Consider the following 21,621-nt stretch of genomic DNA (forward strand, 5'->3'; position numbering starts at 1 on the left):
TAATTCACTGTATCGCAATTCACAAATTATTTAACTTATAATTCACTGTATCGCAATTCCAAATTGGTCACAAGTTTACATACACTAAGTTGACTGTGCTTTAAACAGCTTGGAAAATTCCATAAAATGATGTCATGGCTTTAGAAGCTTCTGATAGGCTAATTGACATCATTTGAGTCAATTGGAGGTGTACCTGTTTGAAGGCCTACCTTCAAACTCAGTGCCTCTTTGCATGGGAAAATCAAAAGAAATCAGCCAAGACCTCAGAAAATAAATTGTAGACCTCCACAAGTCTGATTCATCCTTGGGAGCAATTTCCAAATGCCTGAAGGTACCACGTTCATCTGTACAAACATTAGTACGCAAGTATAAACCATGGGGCCACACAGCCGTCACATCGCTCAGGAAGGAGACTCATTCTGTCTCCTAGAGATGAACGTACTTTGTTGCGAAAAGTGCAAATCAATCCCAGAACAACAGCAAAGGACCTTGTGAAGATGCTGGAGGAAACAGGTACAAAAGTATCTATATCCACAGTAAAACGAGTCCTATATCGACATAACCTGAAAGGCCGCTCAATAAGGAAGAAGCCACTGCTCCAAAACCACCATAAAAAAACAGACTACGGTTTGCAACTGCGAAGAACACCACCCGAACCATGAAGCATGGGGGTTGCAGCATCATGTTCCGGGGGTGCTTTGCTGCATGTGGGACTGGTGCACAAAATAGATGGCGTCATAGGCCTCCCGGGTGGCGCAGTGGTTAAGGGCACTGTACAGCAGTGCCAGTTGTGCCACCAGAGACTCTGGGTTCGTAACCGGCCGCGACCAGGAGGTCCGTGGGGCGACGCACAATTGGCCTAGCGTCATCCGGGTTAGGGAGGGTATGGCCGGTAGGGATATCCTTGTCTCATCGCGCACCAGTGACTCCTGTGGCGGGCCGGGCGCAGTGCGCGATAACCAAGGTTTCCAGGTGCACAGTGTTTCCTCCGACACATTGGTGCGGCTGGCTCCCAGGTTGGATGTGTGCTGTGTTATCGGAGGACGCATGATTTTCAACCTTCGTCTCTCCCGAGCCCGTACGGGAGTTGTAGCGATGAGACAAGATAGTAGCTACTTACAATACCACGAAAATGGGGAACAAAAAGGGTAAAATTCAAACAACAAAACAAAATAGAGGGCTTCATGAGGAAAGAAATGATGTGGATATATTGAAGCAACAACTCAAGACATCAGTCAGGAAGTTAAAGCTTGGTCACAAATGGGTCTTCCAAATGGACAATGACCCCAAGCATACTTCCAAAGTTGTGGCAAAATGGCTGAAGGACAACAAAGTCAAGGTATTGGAGTGGTCATCCCAAAGCCCTAACCTCAGTCCCATAGAAAATTTGTGGGCAGAACTGAAAAAGTGTGCAATAGCAAGGAGGCCTACAAACAGATACTAGCACTAAGACTGCACTCAGTCAGCTGTATAAGGAAATAGGCAAACGGGAAACCACTCACCCAGAGGCGGCGCTCCTAGTCGCCGGAGACTTTAATGCAGGGGAACTTAAATCAGTTCTACCAAATCTCTATCAACATGTTAAATGTGCAACAAGAGGGAAAAACATTCTAGATCACCTGTACTCCACACACAGAGACACGTACAAAGCTCTCCCTCGCCCTCCGCTTGGTAAATCCAACCACAACTCTATCCTCCTGATTCCTGCTTAAAAGCAAAAATGAAAGCAGGAAGCACCAGTGATTCGGTCTATAAAAAAATGGTCAGATGAAGCAGATGCTAAACTACAGGATTGCTTTGCAATCACAGACTGGAACATGTTCCGGGATTCTTCCGATGACATTGAGGAATACACCACATCCCGTCACTGGCTTTATCAATAAGTGCATTGAGGACGTCGTCCCTACAGTGACTGTACGTACATACCCCAACCAGAAGCCATGGATTACAGGCAACATTCGCACTGAGCTAAAAGGTAGAGCTGCCGCTTTCAAGGTATGGGACTCTAACCCGGAAGCTTACAAGAAATCGCGCTATGCCCTGCGATGAATCATCAAACAGGCAAAGCGTCAATACAGGGCTAAGATTGAATCATACTACACCGGCTCCGATGCTCGTCGGATGTGGCAGGGCTTGCAAACTATTACAGACTACAAAGGGAAGCACAGCCACGAGCTGTCCAGTGACACGAGCCTACCAGACAAGCTAAATCACTTCTATGCTCGCTTTGAGACAAGCAACACTGAGGCATGCATGAGAGCATCAGCTGTTCCGGACGACTGTGATCACGCTCTCCGTAGCCGACGTGAGTAAGTGAGTAGGTAGCAATACATCTGCCACGCTGATCCTCAACACTGGAGCTCCCCAGGGATGCGTGCTCAGTCCCCTCCTGTACACCTTGTTCACCCATGACTGAATGGCCAGGCATGACTCCAACACCATCATTAAGTTTGCTGACAACACAACAGTGGTAGGCCTGATCACCGACAACATCGAGACAGCCTATAGGGAGGAGGTCAGAGACCTGGCCGGGTGGTGCCAGAATAACAACCTATCCCTCAACATAACCAAGACTAAGGAGATGATTGTGGACTACAGGAAAAGGAGCACCGAGCACGTCCCCATTCTCATCAACGGGGCTGTAGTGGAGCAGGTTGAGAGCTTCAAATTCCTTGGTGTCCACATCAACAACAAACTAGATTGGTCCAAACACACCAAGACAGTCGTGAAGAGGGCACGACAAAGCCTATTCCCCCTCAGGAAACTAAAAAGATTTGGCATAGGTCCTGAGATCCTCAAAAGGTTCTACAGCTGCAGCATCGAGAGCATCCTCACTAGTTGCATCACTGCCTGGTATGGCAATTGCTCGGCCTCCGACCGCAAGGCACTCCAGAGGGTAGTGTGTACGGCCCAGTACATCACTGGGGCTAAGCAAGGGTCAAAGACCCCAGCCACCCCAGTCATAGACTGTTCTCTCTACTACCGCATGGCAATCGGTACCGGAGTGCCAAGTCTAGGACAAGAAGGGTTCTCAACAGTTTTTAGCCCCAAGCCATAAGACTCCTGAACAGGTAACCAATGGTTACCCGGATTATTTGATGAAAGCGGCAGCTCTACCCCCCCCCCCCCCAACCCCTATTTTACGCTGCCGCTACTCTCTGTTTATCTTATATGCATAGTCACTTTAACTATACATTCATGTACATACTACCTCATTTGGCTCGACCAACCAGTGCTCCCGCACATTGGCTAACCGGGCTATCTGCATTGTGTCCCACCACCCGCCAACCCCTCTTTTTACGCTTCTGCTACTCTCTGTTCATCATATATGCACAGTCACTTTAACGATACCTACATGTACATACTACCTCAATAAGCATGACTAACAGGTGTCTTGCTAATCGTTTTTCAAATGTCTTTCTACTGTTGTTTTATTTCTTTACTTACCTACACACACACACACACACACACACACACACACACACACACACACACACACACACACACACGCACACACACACACACACACACACACACACACACACACACACACACACACACACACACACACACACACACACACACACACACACACACACACACACACACACACACACACACACACACACACACCTAGTATGATATGTTACGTTTGGTATGGTTACAGAAGACAGACAGTTACTTAAAGCAAAAATGAAAGTAGGGTGGTTGGTCAAGGTAAATGGGTAGGGGTATAATGCGAATGTCTAGCAACCCAAAGGTTGCGAGATCAAATCTCATCCGAGACAACTTTATCATTTTATCTAATTAGCAACTTTTCAACTACTTACTACTTTTTAGCTACTTCGCAACTACTTAACATGCTAGCTAACCCTAACCTTAACCCTTTTAGCTAACCCTTCCCCTAACCTTAAGCTTTTTAGCAACCCCTTCCCTAACACTAACTCTAACCTTAACCCAACTCCTAAACTTAACCCTAACCTCTAGCCTAGATAACATTAGCTAGATAGCTAACGTTAGCCACCTAGCTAGAATTCATAACATGTAATACATATTGCAAATTCACAACATACACTATGTTTTACAAATTCGTAACATATTGTAAGTTTTGCAAATTCGTAACACATAATACGAATTGTAATTCGTAACATATCATACGAAATGGGTGATGGGACATTATAAGTGAATACATACCATACGAAACGTAACATGTCATAGTGAATGGAGTGTCTCAGATTAAAGTAGAGAGTAATACAAATTCTCTGAGGAGGGAGAGAGAGAAATTGAGAAAATGAGAGAGAGAGACGATGCCAGAGAGCTAACCAGTGTGACTTCTCTCCAGACAACAAAAGCCTCTTTTAAAAACAGCTTGTAAATTCTGGCCGTGGAGAAGCCTACAGAAACTGATGAACCAGAGGAAAGTATCGTCTAACCCAGGGGCGCAGGAAAACACACACAACTGGTAGCCTCTGCGTGTGAAAAACAGAAACCAAAACAAACTCTCAGAAGTGCACATACACAAGGCTAAGCAGGCTAAATTTTCCCTGACATTGTGAGAGTACGTGAGAACATTTGTTCTCTGCTGAAATTAAGGGTGGTGGTGCCACTCCATGAAGAGAGAGTCATAATTGTTTTCTTTGAGACAGGCAGAGTGCTCACAGTTCACAGCTCTATACTCCACATTTAACTCACTAATAAAACACCTGACTGCCAGGAAATAACCCTCTAGGCTGGGATACTCTGTTGGTACTGGATTATCTGATAAAGCCAAACTGTGTTGAATTGGGTCTACAGCTCTTCACTGTCTCTTTACGTACAACCACTCAAAACTGTTTACCTACACCTCCACAAGTCTGGTTTAATTCTGTGGGTAGTTTTTAGGTGAAGTTCTGCCTGTAAATATAAAACTAGCCAGTGAAATGAGAGAGATTAAACGTGCACTGTGCTAAACAGTCATGGGGATTATTTAGCTGACGCTATTAAAGCAAGAGCAAAGTAATATTCCGCCTTCAAAGACTCTCACAGGGGGTATCAAGTCACCATCAAGCAGACAGCTTTTAGATTTAGCAGGGAACAATAAAACAAGCAGCATTGACCTTCAATTTGAACTGAGGCCTTGCCGCTTGCGAAGTCCAACTGACTTCAAAATCAGCAGTACTGGTTGTCTTTTATTGGGTAGAACCATTAGCAACGTTACGGTTTGTGGACTTGTTCATTGTTCCATCTTTGTTAATGAAAATAAACATCCCACGTGAGCTCAATCTTGATATTCCAGAGAAGCCTGGATCTGCTCTTCCTATACTCTGTATCGCAGGAGTCAAGTACGGCTCATAACAATATCTGGAACTGTGCAAATAGAATGGCATCAACCACATGGAAATCATGTTTTTATTCCGGTGGAGGAGATCTTCATGGGCTATACTCAGCCTTGTCTCAGGGTAGTAAGTTGGTGGTCTGTTGATATCCCTCTAGTGGTGTGGGGGCTGTGCTTTGGCAAAGTGGGTGGGGTTATATGCTGCCTGGTTGGCCTTGTTTGGGGGTATCGTCGGACGGGGCCACAGTGTCCCCCGACCCACCCCTGACTCAGTCTCCAGTATCTATGATGCAATAGTCTATGTGCAGGGGGGCTAGGGTCAGTCTGTTATAGCTGGAATAATTATCCTGTCTTATCAGTTGTCCTGTGTGAATTTAAGTATGCTCTCTCTAATTCTCTATCCCTCCCTTCCCGGAGGTCCTCAGCCCTAGCATCATGCCTCAGGACTACCTGGCCGGATGACTCCTGGCCTGATGACTCCTGGCTCTCCCCCTGGTCGTGCTGCTGCTCCAGTTTCAACTCATCTGCCTGCGGCTAGGGAACCCTGACCTGTTTACCGGACGTGCTACCTTTGTCCCGCTCTTTGACCTGCTGTTTTCGACTCTCTCTCTCTCTCTAAAGCACCCGCTGTCTCGATCTCTGAATGATCGGCTATGAAAAGCCAACTCACATTTACTCCTGAGGTACTAACCTGTACCCTCTACAACCACTGATTATTATTTGACCCTGCTGGTCATCTATGAACGTTTGAACATCTTGAAGAACAATCTGGCATTACATGACCCTGTACTCTTATAATCTCCACCCAGCACAGCCAGAAGAGGACTGGCCACCCCTCAGAGCCTGGTTCCTCTCTAGGTTTCTTCCTAGGTTCCTGCCTTTCTAGGGAGTTTTTCCTAGCCACAGTGCTTCTACATCTGCATTGCTTGCCGTTTGGGATTTTAGGCTGGGTTTCTGTATAGCACTTTGAGACATCTGTTGATGTAAAAAGGGCTTTAAAAAAAAATATTGATTGACTGATTTGATACCATTCCATCTATTCAGCTCCAGCCATTACCACAAGCCCGTCCTCCTTAATTAAGGTGCCACTACCCTCCTGTGCTCTGTACACCAGCTACGTGGCCATGGCAACATTTCAATTTAGTGGGCCTATTTATTTTACCATTAGAGATCTTATTATTCACAGAGCAAAATGTTGCTCGTCATCTTCTGTCCCAAGTCCTAGCTTGGTAGGGCAGTAAACATGCTCTCCATTATGAGTAGGTATCAGACTGGCACGTTTTTGCAAAAAGGGAAAATGTCACAGTAGCTGATGTTTTTCTCAATACATTGCAGTCAATGGGAAAAGATGAATGTCACAGGGTTGACGTTTATCTCAGTACATTGCAGTCAATGGGAAAAGATGAGTGTCACAGGGTTGACGTTTATCTCAATACATTGCAGTCAATGGGAAAAGATGAGTGTCACAGGGTTGACGTTTATCTCAATACATTGCAGTCAATGTGAAAAGATGAGTGTCACAGGGTTGACGTTTATCTCAATACATTGCAGTCAATGGGAAAAGATGAGTGTCACAGGGTTGACGTTTATCTCAATACATTGCAGTCAATGTGAAAAGATGAGTGTCACAAGGTTGACGTTTATCTCAATACATTGCAGTCAATGTGAAAAGATGAGTGTCACAAGGTTGACGTTTATCTCAATACATTGCAGTCAATGTGAAAAGATGAGTGTCACAAGGTTGACGTTTATCTCAATACATTGCAATCATGTATGTCTCTCTCTCACTCTCTACCTCCTCTTTATGCCCCCTCATTCTCTTCTCTCCCTCCTCATTCTTTCACACTCTCCCCCCTCTCCATCTCTCTCTCAATTCAATTCAAGGGTCTTTATTGACATGGGAATCATGTGTTAACATTGCCAAAGCAAGTGAGGTAGATAATATACAAAAGTGAAATAAACAATAAAAACTAACAGTAAACATTACACATACAGAAGTTTCAAAACAATAAAGACATTACAAATGTCATATTACGTATATATACAATGTTGCAACGATGTACAAATGGTTAAGGATACACAATGGAAAATAAATAAGCATAAATATGGGTTGTATTTACAATGGTGTTTGTTCTTCACTGGTTGCCCTTTTCTTGTGGCAACAGGTCACAAATCTTGCTGCTGTGATGGCACACTGTGGAATTTCACCCAGTAGATATGGGAGTTTATCAAAATTGGGTTTGTTTTGGACAGGAGGTTAGGAAGTGCAGCTCAGTTTCCACTTCATTTTGTGGGCAGTGTGCACATAGCCTGTCTTCTCTTGAGAGCCATGTCTGCCTACGGCGGCCTTTCTCAATAGCAAGGCTATGCTCACTGAGTCTGTACATTGTCAAAGCTTTCCTTAAGTTTGGGTCAGTCACAGTGGTTACGGTATTCTGACACTGAGTACTCTCTGTTTAGGGCCAAATAGCATTCTAGTTTGCTCTGTTTTTTTTTTTTTTTATTCTTTCCAATGTGTCAAGTAATTATCTTTTTGTTTTCTCATGATTTTATTGGGTCTAATTGTGCTGCTGTCCTGGGTCTCTGTGTGGTGTGTTTGTGTTTGTGAACAGAGCCCCAGGACCAGCTTGCTTAGGGGACTCTTCTCCAAGTTCATCTCTCTGTAGGTGATGGCTTTGTTATGGAAGGTTTGGGAATCGCTTCCTTTCAGGTGGTTGTAGAATTTAATGGCTCTTTTCTGGATTTGGATAATTAGTGGGTATCGGCCTAATTCTGCTCTGCATGCATTATTTGGTGTTCTACGTTGTACACGGAGGACATTTTGCAGAATTCTGCATGCAGAGTCTCAATGTGGACCCCAGACCTCACAACCATAAAGGGCAATGTGCTCTATGACTGATTCAAGTATTTTTAGGCAGATCCTAATTGGTATGTTGAATTTTATGTTCCTTTTGATGGCATAGAATGCGCTTCTTACCTTGTCTCAAATCGTTCACAGCTTTGTGGAAGTAACCTGGGGCGCTGATGTTTAGGCCAAGTTATGTATAGTTTTTTGTGTGCTCTAGGGCAATGGTGTCTTGATGGAATTTGTATTTGTGGTCCTGGCGACTAGACCTTTTTTGGGACACCATTATTTTGGTCTTACTGAGATTTACTGCCAGGGCCCAAGTCTGTCAGAATCTGTGCAGAATTTCTAGGTGTAGGCCCTCCTTGGTTGGTGACAGAAGCACCAGATCATCAGCAAACAGTAGACATTTGACTTCAGATTCTAGTAGGATGAGGCCGGGTGCTGCAGACTTTTCTAGTGCCCGCGCCAATTCGTTGATATAGATGTTGAAGAGGGTGGAGCTTAAGCTACATCCCTGTCTCACCCCACGGCCCTGTGGTAAGAAATGTGTGTGTTTTTTGCCAATTTTAACCTCACACTTGTTGTTTGTGTACATGGATTTTATAATGTTGTATGTTTTACCCACAACACCACTTTCCATCAATTTGTATAGCAGACCCTCATGCCAAATTGAGTCGAAGGCTTTTTTGAAATAAACAAAGCATGAGAAGACTGACTTTTTTTTGGTTCGTTTGGTTGACAATTAGGGTGTGCAGGGTGAATACATGGTCAGTTGTACGGTAATTTGGTAAAAAGCCAATTTGACATTTGCTCAGTACATTGTTTTCATTGGGGAAATGTACGAGTCTGCTGTTAATGATAATGCAGAGGAATTTCCCAAGGTTACCTTTGACGCATATCCCACGGTAGTTATTGGGGTCAAATTTGTCTCCAATTTTGTGGATTGGGGTGATCAGTCCTTGGTTCCAAATATTGCGCAAGATGCCAGAGCTAAGGATGATGTAAAAGAGTTTTAGTATAGCCAATTGGAATTTGTTGTCTGTATATTTGATGATTTCATTAAGGATACCATCACCACCACATTCCTTTTTGGGTTGGAGGTTTTTTATTTTGCCTGTAGCTAATTCAAGGTAATTGGAGAATCGAGTAGGTTCTGGTAGTCTTTAATAGTTGATTCTAAGATTTGTTTTTGATCCTGTATATGTTTTTGCTCTTTATTCTTTGTTATAGAGCCAAAAAGATTGGAGAAGTGGTTTTTACCCATACATCTCCATTTTGGATAGATAATTCTTTGTGTTGGTGCTTGTTTAGTGTTTTCCAATTTTCCCAGAAGTGGTTAGAGTCTATGGATTCTTCAATTACATTGAGCTGATTTCTGACGTGCTGTTCTTTCTTTTTCCGTAGTGTATTTCTGTATTGTTTTAGTGATTCACCATAGTGAAGGCGTAGAATCAGGTTTTCTGGGTCTCTATGTTTTTGGTTGGACAGGTTTCTCAATTTCTTTCTTAGATTTTTGTATTATTCATCAAACCATTTGTCATTGTTGTTAATTTTCTTCGGTTTTCCATTTGAGATTTTTAGATTTGATAGGGAAGCTGAGAGGTCAAATATACTGTTACGATTTTCTACTGCCAAGTTTACACCTTCACTATTACAGTGCAATGTTTTACCCAGGAAATTGTCTAAAATCGATTGAATTTGTTGTTGCCTAATTGTTTTTGGTAGGTTTCCAAACTGCATTCCTTCCATCTATAGCATTTCTTAATGTTACTCAGTTCCTTTGGCTTTGATGCCTCATGATTGAGTATTGCTCTGTTCAACTAGACTGTGATTTTGCTGTGGTCTGATAGGGGTGTCAGTGGGCTGACTGTGAATGCTCTGAGAGACTCTGGGTTGAGGTCCGTGATAAAGTAGTCTACAGTACTACTGCCAAGAGATGAGCTATAGGTGTACCTACCATAGGAGTCCCCTCGAAGCCTACCATTGACTATGTACATACCCAGCGTGCGACAGAGCTGCAGGAGCTTCTCACTCTCGCCCTCCTCCCCACCTCATCTCTCTCCCTCCTACTTTGCCTCCCTCCCCCTCCTCTCATCTCTCTCTCCCTCCTACTTTGCCTCCCTCCCCCTCCTCTCATCTCTCTCTCTCCCTGTCCCTCTTTCTCTCCTTCTCCCTCACTCTCCCCTTCTCTTTCTCCCCCCTCCCCCTCCATTCTCTTTCCCTCCTTATTTCCTGCAGGCAGGCAGGCAGGCAGGCAGGCAGGCAGGCAGGCAGGCAGGCAGGCAGGCAGGCAGGCAGGCAGGCAGGCAGGCAGGCAGGCAGGCAGGCAGACACAGACAGTTTCAAGAATTTAAGTATGCTACCTCTAATTCTCTCTCCCTCCCCTCCCAGAGGTCCTCAGCCCTAGCATCATGCCTTAGGACTACCTGGCCTGATGACTCCTGGCTATCCCCAGTCCACCTGGTCGTGCTGCTGCTCCAGTTTCAACTATTCTGCCTGCGACTAGGGAACCCTGACCGATTCACTGGACGTGCTACTGGACGTGCTATCAATTTAGTGGGCCTATTGATTTTACCATTAGAGATCATATTATTCACAGAGCAAAATGTTGCTCGTCATCTTCTGTCCCAAGTCCTAGCTTGGTAGGGCAGTAAACATGCTCTCCATTATGAGTAGGTATCAGACTGGCACGTTTTTGCAAAAAGGGAAAATGTCACAGTAGCTGATGTTTTTCTCAGTACATTGCAGTCAATGGGAAAAGATGAGTGTCACAGGATTGACGTTTTTCTCATTTATCTCATGCATGTCTCTCTCTCCCCCTCTCCATCTCTCTCTCTCTCCCTCCCTCACTCTCCCCCTCCTCCCCGCCTCATCTCTCGCTCCCTCCTACTTTGCCTCCCTCCTACTTTTCCTCCCTCCCCCTCCTCTCATCTCTCTCTCCCTGTCCCTCTTTCTCTCCTTCTCCCCCTTCTCTTTCTCCCTCCTCCCCCTCCATTCTCTTTCCCTCCTTATTTCCTGCCTCCCCTTCCTCTCCTCTCGTCCGTCCGTCTGTCCGTGTGTGTGTGTGTCCGTGTGTGTGTTTGTCAGTTACACATTCATGTCAGTACATACAAAAAGAAGGTCACATGGGGGAGAGGCGTTGTGCTGTGAGATGTTGCATTATTTGTTTTTTGAAACAAAGGTTTGCTGTCAAAAAAGCAGAGCATCTCTTTATCACAGACCGACTTCTCCACATTATTACAACCATTGAATCAATATGTTCTGACCATGACAGTTTACAATATAAGGTAACACCAAGTAATGTAGTCTCCTTAACTTGCTCAAAAGCCACCATTCATTTCCATGATTCAGGTCTAGAACTTAGGGAATGATTTTTACCAAATACAATGCTCTTAGTTTTAGAGTTTGGTACTGGCCACCCGTTGTAAAACTGACTACAACTCATTGTTTAGGGTTGCAGTGATTTCACTAGCTGTGGTTGCTGATGTGTATATGGTTGAATCATCAGCATACCTGAATACACATGCTTTGTTTAATTCCAGTGGCAGGCAGGCAGACAGGCAGACCGACACACATGCAAACAGGCAGTTAGGCAGGCTGACAGACAGACAGAGGCCCGGCAGGCAGGCAGGCAGGCAGACAGTTTCAAGTTTCGGGGTCAAATTACTTCAAATGTCATATGCCGCGTCATGATGGTCCCCCAGTCACAAATATGTACAATTTAGGAAGATTAAAACTTTTTAACCCTAAGAAACTGCTCCTATGACCTCAATTAAGTCACTTCCTGTAATCGCAGGAAGCTCAAATTCAATGTATGTCCTCCAGGGGGCGCTCTTTAATGATGCCCTTTTATTCTTTACGTTAAGAATTGACTGTTCTACAGAGGATGGACGACAGTGTTTTGTGTAACTGCAGGGAGAGAATGAAGGACCAGGTTTAGAATTAATTAAGACACTTCCTGTTGCCACACGAAGCTGACCCTCAACACAGGGCATTCCTATAAGGTCACAATTGGTTGTGTGCAAGGATGGTTAGCTAGCTTAATCGCAGTCAACGGGCCATGTGAGGGCTGTAGGTAATGCTTTTCTATGGGACCAAGTTTTCACTGTGAAGAGTTCATTTTACATGGTTAGATATAGGCTTGCCTTCATCTTGAGCGTCTGTTGAATGATCCCATATGTCAGGGGTGCTCAACTTCTATTTGAGAAGGTCCAGTGACACAAATTTCCTAGGTGGCAAAGGCCCGGATGGATATCGTCCTTTATCGGCCTTTATCGGCACTGTGTGTCACGTTCTGTCCATCGTTCGTATGTGTTTTCCTTGTTTTAGTGTTGGTCAGGACGTGAGCTGGGTGGGCATTCTATGTTGTGTGTCTGGTTTGTCTATTTCTATGTTTGGCCTGATATGGTTCTCAATCAGAGGCAGGTGTTAGTCATTGTCTCTGATTGGGAACCATATTTAGGTAGCCTGTTTTGTGTTGGGTTTTGTGGGTGATTGTTCCTGTCTCTGTGTTTTGCACCAGATAGGGCTGTGTTTGGTTTTCTACGTTCATTGTGTTATAGTGTTCATGTTTATCCGTTTTTGATTAAACATGAGTCAATATAACCACGCTGCGTTTTCGTCCTCCTCTACTTCACCACAGGAAAACCCTGACACTGTGGTACAGCGTAGTAACAAACATAGTCATCTATGACATAGGAAACATGTTGTTATATAAAATGTACATGAAATTAAACGAATTTGAATGAATTACAACTTCTTTCAAATGTAAACGTGCAACATTGCATCAACATCGCTGAAGAAAAAAAGTGGTTGCATAATTGTCTATGCAAAAAGGGCACTGTAAACAATTGTACCTGGGCCTTGAATAAAAAATAACAATAATACAAAAATCTGATGCATGTTTTCTGGAGAACAAAGGAGAGTTGAACAAAGATAACAATCTGAATGCACAGAACCTCACTGTGGGCTGTGCAATATTCATGGATAAGTCACTCTGGGGCTTAATGAGAGAAATTTCACTTTCTGTCTCCTACCAATGCTTTGAACTTTGGCACAAAATTGTGTGAGAGCAACTCTGAGACACTGGTGCAGGTGTTCATTGGTGATTCTGGTGCGGTATTTGTTTTTAATAAAGTTAATTGTGGAGAAGGCTGATTCACAGCTGTGTGTGAAGCCAAACATGGTCAGGATGTATAATGTCAGTTTCTTGAGAACAGGGTCATCAGCTGCAGGCACCATCTTTTCCCCAGAAAGTAACAGGGTCACAATCACCAGCCTGCTCCTTCAAAGCCACCTTTTCTTGCAGCTCAATCAACTCCATCTGCAGTGATGCAACATCTCCCCATCTGAAGATCTGTTTTGCTTCGTCTGATAACTTTGTCACATTTGTGACCATGAAGGGGTTCTGGATGAGCAGCAGCAGTTCTCTTCCAACAGTGAAGTCATCAAAGAGAGCTTTGAAGTTATCCATCAGCTTCTGGATGAAATCAACATGGTTGAGAACATCTTTGTCTCCCTGCGTTTGCACCAGAAGATTGGGGAAGTTCTCCCTGGAGATCATTCTCAAAAAGCTCAAATTTCTACTGGAAAGCCCGGACTGCTGTTATCATATCCCACACTGTGTTGTCCCATCCCTGCAGCTTAACATTCAGCTGATTAAGATGTATTGTCTGTCAAAAATGCAACTGTTTCAATCTTCAAATCATCTTCCAAAAACTCAAGAGAACTGAGTTGCCTTAATTAAGCGTTAATTTCCTCCTGAATGGTCCAAAAGTGTTCCAAAACCCTGCCTTTGCAGAGCCCTCTGACATTGTTGTGTAGTGGTAAGTCATCAAAACTGGCATTGACCTCTGTCAGAAAGCCTCGTAGCAGGCGGTGTTGTAGGGATGATGTTGCTCTCAAAAAGTAGCTAACTTTCATCATAGTTGTCATGACCTCAGAATACTCTTTTCCCAGACTGGCACACAGGACAGATTGATGGATGCAGTGATTTGATGTCAGGTCAGGGTGGTCCTCTTTCAAACGTGCAACCAGTCCCCTACCTCTTCCTATCATGGCTGGAGCTCCAGCTGTCGTGATGGAGACCCCAGACTTCAGATCTATCCCCCTTTTTGTCAGCATCCCTTTGATGGCCTCATGGATATCCTCTCCTCGCTTCTAGATTTGTTAAACCCAGCAGCTTAAGAATTCCTTTGTTTCATTATAAAATCAAACAAACACCAGAAGATGTGCATTGTCAGTGTTATCTGTTGATTCATACAAAGCTAATGAAATGCATGGTGCATTCTGAATGGCCTCATCAAGTTGTGAAGTTAAATCTTCAGCTAATATTTCGGTTCTCCTCATTGCTGTGAATGTGACAGTGGGATCTGTTTGATCTTTTCTCCAAGCTCATCTTTTTGTTTACCTTGAAGCAAGATGTCAGCAACTTTACACATACATTCTTGTACCATCTCAGTGTCTGAAAATGTTTTTTTTTGTGTTTTCCCAAAACCTAAGCTAGCCTCAGTGAACACTGAATTGACAAGGACTTTGGTGGACCTCTCATATTGGGATTTCAGTTGGTTAATCTTGTTTGTTCTCACCTCCGTGTTCAGGAGATATGTCTGATCGGATTTACTATGCCTGGTGTTATAATGGCACTTAACATTGGCATTTTTCACGAGAGATAAGGTGCATATCAGGTACATTGGTTTTGTAGTTGCGGGGAGAATTAATAAATACTGTTCCGTCCATTCGTCTTTGAAAATACGTTTTTCAGAGTCCTTTAAAAATTTTTTTTTTTTACCAGCCATATTAACAAAGATACTGGTAACTAAGCTCTTCTATTTGTGATATTTACAGTTGAACCGCGGTCAAATATTTATGTTTCTTTCTGCCTACTTATCCCATGGTTCCACAGAGGATATTTGGATTCATGTGATCGGGTAAAACGCGGCCTCTTGTATTTGTATATAATCTTGCGTTTGGATAAGACGGGGCACTTGTAGAGGTGGCCATTGCTTCAAGAGAAGAGAGTGAGAAAGAGAGTTTGCTGAGTCAAAGAGGCCACTGCACACAGTTGATTTCTAAAAAATAATGTATTAACTTTCATATAACAAAATGCAATGTTGTCCGGTCCGGATTGACCCTTCTCTGGGTCCGGACCCGGAACGCAGTCCACCAGTTTAGTTTGGCTGCCATATGTGAATTTTGTTTCTAGCCTCAAACGTTTTGCCAATGTCACTCAAAAGCCCATTACGTCTAGGTCAAGTTTCAAGTGAGGCCTACCTTTCTGCCATGTAGTGGGGGGAGGGGCACATAAGTGAATTGTTCATTGGACGGCCTAACCCAAGCTTCATATCCACTCCCTGCCCAACCCTAACCATAACTAGCTTCATGTCCACTCCCTGCCCAACCCTAACTGTAACCACAACCATAACTAGCTTCATGTCCACTCCCTGCCCAACCCCAAACATAACTAGCTTCATGTCCACTCCCTGCCCAACCCTAACTGTAACCCCAACCATAACTAGCTTCATGTCCACTCCCTGCCCAACCCTAACTGTAACCCCAACCATAACTAGCTTCATGTCCACTCCCTGCCCAACCCTAACTGTAACCCCAACCATAACTAGCTTCATGTCCAATCCCTGCCCAACCCTAACTGTAACCCCAACCATAACTAGCTTCATGTCCAATCCCTGCCCAACCCTAACTGTAATCCCAACCATAACTAACTTCATGTCCACCCAACCCTAACCATAACTAGCCCAACCCTAAAACCATAACTAGCTTCATGTCCACTCCCTGCCCAACCCTAACTGTAACCCCAACCATAACTAGCTTCATGTCCACTCCCTGCCCAACCCTAACTGTAACCCCAACCATAACTAGCTTCATGTCCAATCCCTGCCCAACCCTAACTGTAACCCCAACCATAACTAGCTTCATGTCCACTCGCTGCCAAACCCTAACTGTAACCCCAACCATAACTAGCTTCATGTCCACTCCCTGCCCAACCCTAACTGTAACCCCAACCATAACTAGCTTCATGTCCACTCCCTGCCCAACCCTAACCATAACTAGCTTCATGTCCACTCCCTGCCCAACCCTAACTGTAACCCCAACCATAACTAGCTTCATGTCCACTCCTGCCCAACCCCAACCATAACTAGCTTCATGTCCACTCCCTGCCCAACCCTAACTGTAACCCCAACCATAACTAGCTTCATGTCCACTCCCTGCCCAACCCCAAACATAACTAGCTTCATGTCCACTCCCTGCCCAACCCTAACTGTAACCCCAACCATAACTAGCTTCATGTCCACTCCCAACTGTAACCCCAACCATAACTAGCTTCATGTCCACTCCCTGCCCAACCCTAACTGTAACCCCAACCATAACTAGCTTCATGTCCAATCCCTGCCCAACCCTAACTGTAACCCCAACCATAACTAGCTTCATGTCCAATCCCTGCCCAACCCTAACTGTAACCCCAACCATAACTAGCTTCATGTCCACTCCCTGCCAAACCCTAACTGTAACCCCAACCATAACTAGCTTCATGTCCACTCCCTGCCCAACCCTAACTGTAATCCCAACCATAACTAACTTCATGTCCACTCCCTGCCCAACCCTAACCATAACTAGCTTCATGTCCACTCCCTGCCCAACCCTAACTGTAACCCCAACCATAACTAGCTTCATGTCCACTCCCTGCCCAACCCTAAATGTAACCCCAACCATAACTAGCTTCATGTCCACTCCCTGCCCAAACCTAACTGTAACCCCAACCATAACTGGCTTCATGTCCACTCCCTGCCCAACCCTAACTGTAACCCCAACCATAACTAGCTTCATGTCCACTCCCTGCCCAACCCTAACTGTAACCCCAACCATAACTAGCTTCATGTCCACTCCCTGCCCAACCCTAACTGTAACCCCAACCATAACTAGCTTCATGTCCAATCCCTGCCCAACCCTAACTGTAACCCCAACCATAACTAGCTTCATGTCCAATCCCTGCCCAACCCTAACTGTAATCCCAACCATAACTAACTTCATGTCCACTCCCTGCCCAACCCTAACCATAACTAGCTTCATGTCCACTCCCTGCCCAACCCTAACTGTAACCCCAACCATAACTAGCTTCATGTCCACTCCCTGCCCAACCCTAAATGTAACCCCAACCATAACTAGCTTCATGTCCACTCCCTGCCCAACCCTAACTGTAACCCCAACCATAACTAGCTTCATGTCCACTCCCTGCCCAACCCTAACTGTAACCCCAACCATAACTAGCTTCATGTCCAATCCCTGCCCAACCCTAACTGTAACCCCAACCATAACTAGCTTCATGTCCACTCCCTGCCAAACCCTAACTGTAACCCCAACCATAACTAGCTTCATGTCCACTCCCTGCCCAACCCTAACTGTAACCCCAACCATAACTAGCTTCATGTCCACTCCCTGCCCAACCCTAACCATAACTAGCTTCATGTCCACTCCCTGCCCAACCCTAACTGTAACCCCAACCATAACTAGCTTCATGTCCACTCCCTGCCCAACCCCAACCATAACTAGCTTCATGTCCACTCCCTGCCCAACCCTAACTGTAACCCCAACCATAACTAGCTTCATGTCCACTCCCTGCCCAACCCCAAACATAAGTAGCTTCATGTCCACTCCCTGCCCAACCCTAACTGTAACCCCAACCATAACTAGCTTCATGTCCACTCCCAACTGTAACCCCAACCATAACTAGCTTCATGTCCACTCCCTGCCCAACCCTAACTGTAACCCCAACCATAACTAGCTTCATGTCCAATCCCTGCCCAACCCTAACTGTAACCCCAACCATAACTAGCTTCATGTCCAATCCCTGCCCAACCCTAACTGTAACCCCAACCATAACTAGCTTCATGTCCACTCCCTGCCAAACCCTAACTGTAACCCCAACCATAACTAGCTTCATGTCCACTCCCTGCCCAACCCTAACTGTAATCCCAACCATAACTAACTTCATGTCCACTCCCTGCCCAACCCTAACCATAACTAGCTTCATGTCCACTCCCTGCCCAACCCTAACTGTAACCCCAACCATAACTAGCTTCATGTCCACTCCCTGCCCAACCCTAAATGTAACCCCAACCATAACTAGCTTCATGTCCACTCCCTGCCCAAACCTAACTGTAACCCCAACCATAACTGGCTTCATGTCCACTCCCTGCCCAACCCTAACTGTAACCCCAACCATAACTAGCTTCATGTCCACTCCCTGCCCAACCCTAACTGTAACCCCAACCATAACTAGCTTCATGTCCACTCCCTGCCCAACCCTAACTGTAACCCCAACCATAACTAGCTTCATGTCCAATCCCTGCCCAACCCTAACTGTAACCCCAACCATAACTAGCTTCATGTCCAATCCCTGCCCAACCCTAACCATAACTAGCTTCATGTCCACTCCCTGCCCAACCCTAACTGTAATCCCAACCATAACTAGCTTCATGTCCACTCCCTGCCCAACCCCAACCATAACTAGCTTCATGTCCACTCCCTGCCCAACCCTAACCATAACTAGCTTCATGTCCACTCCCTGCCCAACCCTAACTGTAACCCCAACCATAACTAGCTTCATGTCCACTCCCTTCCCAACCCCAACCATAACTAGCTTCATGTCCACTCCCTGCCCAACCCGAACTGTAACCCCAACCATAACTAGCTTCATGTCCACTCCCTGCCCAACCCCAACCATAACTAGCTTCATGTCCACTCCCTGCCCAACCCCAACCATAACTAGCTTCATGTTCACTCCCTGCCCAACCCCGACCATAACTAGCTTCATGTCCACTCCCTGCCCAACCCTAACTGTAACCCCAACCGTAACTATCTTCATGTCCACTCCCTGCCAAACCCTAACTGTAACCCCAACCATAACTAGCTTCATGTCCACTCCCTGCCCAACCCTAACCATAACTAGCTTCATGTCCACTCCCTGCCCAACCCTAACTGTAATCCCAACCATAACTAGCTTCATGTCCACTCTCTGCCCAACCCCAACCATAACTAGCTTCATGTCCACTCCCTGCCCAACCCTAACCATAACTAGCTTCATGTCCACTCCCTGCCCAACCCTAACTGTAACCCCAACCATAACTAGCTTCATGTCCACTCCCTGCCCAACCCCAACCATAACTAGCTTCATGTCCACTCCCTGCCCAACCCTAACTGTAACCCCAACCATAACTAGCTTCATGTCCACTCCCTGCCCAACCCCAAACATAACTAGCTTCATGTCCACTCCTGCCCAACCCTAACTGTAACCCCAACCATAACTAGCTTCATGTCCACTCCCTGCCCAACCCTAACTGTAACCCCAACCATAACTAGCTTCATGTCCACTCCCTGCCCAACCCTAACTGTAACCCCAACCATAACTAGCTTCATGTCCAATCCCTGCCCAACCCTAACTGTAACCCCAACCATAACTAGCTTCATGTCCAATCCCTGCCCAACCCTAACTGTAACCCCAACCATAACTAGCTTCATGTCCACTCCCTGCCAAACCCTAACTGTAACCCCAACCATAACTAGCTTCATGTCCACTCCCTGCCCAACCCTAACTGTAATCCCAACCATAACTAACTTCATGTCCACTCCCTGCCCAACCCTAACCATAACTAGCTTCATGTCCACTCCCTGCCCAACCCTAACTGTAACCCCAACCATAACTAGCTTCATGTCCACTCCCTGCCCAACCCTAACTGTAACCCCAACCATAACTAGCTTCATGTCCACTCCCTGCCCAACCCTAACTGTAACCCCAACCATAACTAGCTTCATGTCCAATCCCTGCCCAACCCTAACTGTAACCCCAACCATAACTAGCTTCATGTCCACTCCCTGCCAAACCCTAACTGTAACCCCAACCATAACTAGCTTCATGTCCACTCCCTGCCCAACCCTAACTGTAACCCCAACCATAACTAGCTTCATGTCCACTCCCTGCCCAACCCTAACCATAACTAGCTTCATGTCCACTCCCTGCCCAACCCTAACTGTAACCCCAACCATAACTAGCTTCATGTCCACTCCCTGCCCAACCCCAACCATAACTAGCTTCATGTCCACTCCCTGCCCAACCCTAACTGTAACCCCAACCATAACTAGCTTCATGTCCACTCCCTGCCCAACCCCAAACATAACTAGCTTCACGTCCACTCCCTGCCCAACCCTAACTGTAACCCCAACCATAACTAGCTTCATGTCCACTCCCTGCCCAACCCTAACTGTAACCCCAACCATAACTAGCTTCATGTCCACTCCCTGCCCAACCCTAACTGTAACCCCAACCATAACTAGCTTCATGTCCAATCCCTGCCCAACCCTAACTGTAACCCCAACCATAACTAGCTTCATGTCCAATCCCTGCCCAACCCTAACTGTAACCCCAACCATAACTAGCTTCATGTCCACTCCCTGCCAAACCCTAACTGTAACCCCAACCATAACTAGCTTCATGTCCACTCCCTGCCCAACCCTAACTGTAATCCCAACCATAACTAACTTCATGTCCACTCCCTGCCCAACCCTAACCATAACTAGCTTCATGTCCACTCCCTGCCCAACCCTAACTGTAACCCCAACCATAACTAGCTTCATGTCCACTCCCTGCCCAACCCTAAATGTAACCCCAACCATAACTAGCTTCATGTCCACTCCTGCCCAACCCTAACTGTAACCCCAACCATAACTAGCTTCATGTCCACTCCCTGCCCAACCCTAACTGTAACCCCAACCATAACTAGCTTCATGTCCAATCCCTGCCCAACCCTAACTGTAACCCCAACCATAACTAGCTTCATGTCCACTCCCTGCCAAACCCTAACTGTAACCCCAACCATAACTAGCTTCGTGTCCACTCCCTGCCCAACCCTAACTGTAACCCCAACCATAACTAGCTTCGTGTCCACTCCCTGCCCAACCCTAACTGTAACCCCAACCATAACTAGCTTCATGTCCACTCCCTGCCCAACCCTTACCATAACTAGCTTCATGTCCACTCCCTGCCCAACCCTAACTGTAATCCCAACCATAACTAGCTTCATGTCCACTCCCTGCCCAACCCCAACCATAACTAGCTTCATGTCCACTCCCTGCCCAACCCTAACTGTAACCCCAACCATAACTAGCTTCATGTCCACTCCCTGCCCAACCCCAACCATAACTAGCTTCATATCCACTCCCTGCCCAACCCTAACTGTAACCCCAACCATAACTAGCTTCATGTCCACTCCCTGCCCAACCCCAACCATAACTAGCTTCATGTCCACTCCCTGCCCAACCTGAACTGTAACCCCAACCGTAACTAGCTTCATGTCCATTCCCTGCCCAACCCCGACCATAACTAGCTTCATGTCCACTCCCTGCCCAACCCTAACTGTAACCCCAACCGTAACTATCTTCATGTCCA

The sequence above is a fragment of the Oncorhynchus gorbuscha genome, linkage group LG20 (assembly GCF_021184085.1).
Source record: "Oncorhynchus gorbuscha isolate QuinsamMale2020 ecotype Even-year linkage group LG20, OgorEven_v1.0, whole genome shotgun sequence".
Classification (NCBI taxonomy): Eukaryota; Metazoa; Chordata; class Actinopteri; order Salmoniformes; family Salmonidae; genus Oncorhynchus; species Oncorhynchus gorbuscha.